Below are 5,619 nucleotides of genomic sequence, written 5' to 3' on the forward strand. Positions count from 1 at the left end.
AATTTGCGGGTACAATTCCGTTATTCTCTTGATTCTTCTCTCCTAAGATTTTTCGTGATTCGAGGGCCTTTGCAGTGTGATTCTCGAATGTAGGATGATTTGAGCCTCCTAGAAATGTGTTTGGATCTCCGAGAATTGTCTGACAGCATTTCGTCTTGTCGAGTTGATCTCCGGGCAGAACTCCGTTAGTCAATTCGTTGAAGAGCTGTGTAGTCAATGCAGAAGCTTCCTCCAATCCTTGCAGAATGTCCTCCCCTTTTCCTCCCTAGAATGATATGTTACTTCCCTATTTATAGTTGTAGGGTGTAGGCCTAGTTGTTTGTGATTGGCCGAAACATGTCACTTTGCCACTTGACGCCTTTTGACTGGTTGTTGAATTTGAATGAGATTTTCACATTGTTTGTACACGTGGCGGCGTCTCATTGGTCTTGAATTTGACTGGGATGCCACATCACTTGATGAGTTTGGGCTTCAAGGTGAGATGGACCTTGATGAGGAATAAAATAGGCTTATTATTTTTGTAAACCAAAATAAGTTTAAACCCAACAAAATGTGGATCAAATTTAAATTTTATATGAATTTGATCTAATAAATTTTATGTGTCTACAATCTAAAAAATATCAAAAATAATTTTTTAATAAATAATTTTCGTTCTCACTCTGTTTAAAGAGAGTGAAACACACTCTCTTGCAATGTCAGCTTTTAGGAGTGTAATAATTTCACTTTAAAATAGTTTAGGGAGATCATAAGATCCCCATAAAGTATAGATTTGTAGTTGCAATTTGGGGTAAAGGTTGGGAGACTTTTGACCATTTTCTCTAAAAATAATTTAAATTTTTAGTCAACACAATTGTTAACTTCTAATAACTTAATTTTCTCTTATGTATAATTTTAAAATGAAAATCTTTCAGAAAACAGCCTTAACTTTCATCAAATTGGGGGAGCCCATAATCTAACTTTCAAAATTATCATATGTAGCCAATGTATCAACTGTATGCAACCAACTTTATTCGATATAAGATATAAATACATTAAGAGCAATTACATGCAACATTTTTTACTCTTTTTTTTTTTCGTTTCTATTTTTGTTTTCTTTTTTGTTTTCGTTTTTTTTTTCACCCTCTTCTATCTCTAGCTTCTATTTCTCTTTTTTTTTAAGGTACTTTTTTCCTTTTTTTTTTTTTTCTGTTTTGCGTTTTTCCATCTTTTTTTAAATTTTCTATTTTTTGGGTACTTTTTCCTTAATATTTTTCTTTTGTGTGTTTTCCCTTCTTCTTTTTTTGTTTCTTTTTGTTTTTTTCCTTTTTCTTTTTCCTATTTTCCTTTCTTCTTCTTCTTTTTTTTCACTTTGTTTTCTCTATTATGTCTCTAACTTTTATTTCTTTTTTTTTTAATTTTTTCCTTTCTTTTTTTTTTCTAAAAAAAAAAATAATTTTTGTTTTATTTTATTTTATTTTTTTGCATTTTTGAAAAACATGGCTACATCTAACATAAATCAGGCGTAACAACGAAAATAACACAATCGCTTATTGTATTTATATTCGGACCATCATTTATATTTTTTGTATTCATTATATACAATTCTATTTGTATTTCTATTTTATAGTTTGCATGGATGTACTTAATTGAAAAAAGAGACAATGAATTGTGACTTTTTTCACTCCCTCTTCTATTAGAGATCGTTTGGATTGTAATTAATTAAAACTTAGGCTAAATAAGATAATTAAGTGCTTGTGTTTGTTCAGCCATGTAGCTTTTTCCTTTAAATATTTATTTTTATGAAATAAAATGAAAAATAAAATAAAATAAATATCGGATTGAATTTTTTTTCGGGTTCAATTTTTACTAACTACTTAATTTTCTTAGATAAAATTATTATGAAAATAATTTATAATTTTAGTGAAACAATCTAAAAATACTTTAAAAAATTAGAATATAATTTAACTAAAATAAAATTATATTTTAACGTGGTTGCCTAGTCTCGAACTCGTGACCCAATAATTATAAATTTTTTGACCAGTTTGTTACAATAATATTATCTAAACTATCACTGTTTTTAATTCCAAAAATCTCATTCATGGTTTCTCTTAGTTAGATATCTTTATTATTATGGATTCACTTTTTTTAAAATAAAAAAATTATAGGAGAAATTTTGTAGATGAGATATATGGAGGATTTAAAATTTAAAAAAAGAATTAAAAATAGAAGTTAAAAAATTTGTATAGTGAAACAACTAAAGAAATAGAAATATTGGAAGAAAAAAAATATGTAATACAAGTTAAAAATGGTGATTAAAAGACTTAAAATCAAATAAAAGAGCTTAGAATTAGTAAGGAAAAAGTAGAATAAAAAAGTAAAAATATAAGGAGTAATTAAAAAAGTAAGTGCGTGTTTGGGTAAACTTTGAATTTGGTCAAAATAACTTATAAGTTATTTTTTGCTTAAAAAAGTATTTGGCAATTTTTATAATTTCTTTAAAAAAGTCAATTTTGACTTTTTTAAACCAAAAACAAGAAGCAATCATTCCCAACTTTGTTTGGGGGAGCTTATAAACTATCAAAGTTGACCAATTAAATTACATTTGTGTTCCTTATAATTATTCTTTATTCCAAGTTTACCGTTGTAGCCCTAATTCTCCTTCGCTACTACACAACACATGTTCATAACCATGAAGAAGTTAACGTAAGGAATAATTATACGAAATCTTAATTTCATAACATAGCACACTTCACCTTAATAATACGAAATCTTAACGTAACCATGAAGAAATAAATAATCTTTTAATATATAACTATCTTTTTCAAACACAAACATTCAACACTTAAACTCTTAAAAAAAATGGTTTTTAGCGCAAAAATTAATAGTCATTCATGAAAATATTTTTTTTTTATATATATATATATTAATTTTAATTTGAATTGTTTTAGCAATAAAAATTAATAATAATCAACTCTATATACTATTAACAGCTATAAGGGTATTTCAGAGATCTTGACAAAAAAGAAGTGCTTAAAAGTATTATTTATCAAACACATCAATAACTGTATTTCAGTTTCAGCACTTTTAATCAAATACGTAACTGTTTATTTTTAAAATAAGTTTACTTTTTAAAAGTCACTTTTTTCGACCTATTCAAATGGGCCTAAAGTAAGGTATGACATATGAAAGAATAATGAAAAATAAGAAATAAAAATTAAGGTGATTTTGCTTTTGGAGAAAAAAATAAACGGTTTTGTAACCTAAAGGAAAGACAAAATGACCTTCTGGACCCCTGTACTATGTCGGTTTTGTAAGTTGGACACTTCTACTGATATGTTTGTCATCTGGACCCCTGAACCCATAAAAAAATTATATTTTAAATCCTTTGACCGTTGACGTTGCCTATATGACATTGAAATGTTGATTATGATAAGGAGGGTGATTACAATCGCCTGAAGTGTGAGTGTGGGTCAATTTTTGACCAATTTTATATTAAACTAATTAAAAAAATAATATTAAAATTGAAAAAAATAAAGAGGGTTTTTTATTCACTTTCTCAAACTTACCCTTTGCACAATTTAAATTTCACTTTCATTTTGTTCCCCTTTCACTCCAAACATGCCCTTTGCATACTTCACAACAATGGCCGCCAAGAAATTCCCCCGTAACCCTAACCTAATCAACGGAATCGGCAAATTCTTCTGCTCCATAATGTACTACAAAAAGGGTCTTTGGGTTATCAAAGAGAAAAAGGGCAGCAAATTCCCCACCCATCCAAAATCCACCGCCGTCGTTGCTCCGCCCTCAACCACCGTCATCAAACCACCAAAATTCTATCCAGCTGATGACGTGGAAAAATTCCTCATCAACGAACACAAACGAAAACCCATAAAATTGAGAGCCAGTATTACCACCTAGTACTGGTTTGATTATTCTAGCTGGGAGATTTAAGGAAAAAAGAGTTGTGTTCTTGAAACAACTTGTATGTTCTGGACTGTTACTTGATAGTGGATCGTTTAAGGTTAATGGGGTTTCATTAAGGAGAGTCAATCAAGCTTATGTTATTGCTATTTCAACAAAAGTGGATGTTAATGGAGTTAAGATTGACAAGATTCAACGAAAGTTTATGTTATTCCTTGTCTTTGTTGTGGTTGATATTGTCGTTGTTGTTCATTGTCAAAAAAAAAAAGTTGTTGCTCCTGAAGAGGGTCTTTGCTGGTTGATATTGTTATTATTGTTCATTGTCAAAAAAAAATAAAAATTATATATCCGTGAAGAATGTCTTTGCTTTGTTGTGGTTGATATTGTTGTTGTTCATTGTTGAAAAGAAAATATTGTTGTTGTTCCCAAAGAGGATCTTTGCTGATTGATATTGTTGTTGTTGTTGTCATTGTAAAAAGAAAAAAATTATATATCCTTGAAGAGGTCTTTGTTGTGGTTGACATTGTTGTTTGTTGTTCATTGTCAAAAAAAAAAAATTGTTCTTGATTTACTTTTTAAATCTTTTTTATTCATTTTCTCAATTTAAAATTTTCATTTTGTTTAGGATTAATTTTGTAACTTTTACAAATTGTTGAAGATATTTAAATAAAAATTAAAAATTCATTATGTTTGTGTAATGTGAATTTATAGTTAAAACTTTAAATTTCTAATTGAAAATTTAATTTAATTTAAATTAAAAATTTATTGTATTTGTGTATTAGAATTTCTACAATTTATAAAAAAAAATTATTTAATTAAATTTATTTTAATATTTAATTTATTGTGTAGCATTTTAAAAATAACATAAAATTTAGTGTAATACTTAAAAATGACTTGGCGGCTGATGTGACAGCTGACGTGGCAAACGTGGTAGACGTGTAAGCTGACATGACAGCTGATGTGGCAAGAGTGTGTTACACTCACAAAAAAAGTGTTTAAAATATTGTTTTTAGTGAGTTCAGGGTTCCAAATGACAAACATGTAAGTAGAAGTGTCCAACTTATAAAACCGACATAGTAGAGGGGTTCATCGAACCATTTTTCCTAAAGGAAATAAGAAAGAAAAATTGAAAGTAATTTTGAATTTTGGAGGGAAACATAGGTTGTTTTGGAGGTAGAAGACATTGTGATCTTTTTATGTCATTCCTTCCATGAGTTTAATTCATTTGAGTCAAACAACATCTATATCTATAATATATTAAAAGTGTGAAAATCCTTAGAAAAGTGATTTGAACTTTTTGGCCTTCATGAAAAGACTTTTCTTTAGACAAAATTGTCTTTTCACTATTTTTTAATTTATTATTTAATTATTTTTACTATATTAACTACACTTCCTAAATTATATGGTAGGAGAATTAATTTATATTTTTCTTTCTACTAGACTTCCTAAAATATATGAAACTCCTAAAATATATGGTAGGAAAATTAATTCATATTTTTCTTTCTACTGTTCAATTAGAAAATACTCTTAAAATAGGACTCTATTAAGGAAATACTTCTACATTGAGATGCACGTTAAATTAGAGAATAAATCAGTTTGCATAGAGAATATGATTGATTCTCATCTAACTTGATTCGATTTCATGTCTAGATTAGTGGATGCTTGATTTTCAAACCCTCAACTTCTTCACTGTTTTTGTCAGCATAATAGAATTCAACA

The 5,619-nt window shown here is 28.0% G+C and overlaps 1 pseudogene; it reads left to right on the forward strand.

Moving 5' to 3' along the window:
• The first annotated feature begins 3,621 nt into the window (after positions 1–3,621).
• The window catches only part of LOC107865070, a 12,918-nt pseudogene continuing 10,920 nt past the window's right edge, over positions 3,622–5,619 (forward strand).

This window comes from Capsicum annuum, chromosome 3 (genome assembly GCF_002878395.1).
Source record: "Capsicum annuum cultivar UCD-10X-F1 chromosome 3, UCD10Xv1.1, whole genome shotgun sequence".
NCBI lineage: Eukaryota > Viridiplantae > Streptophyta > Magnoliopsida > Solanales > Solanaceae > Capsicum > Capsicum annuum.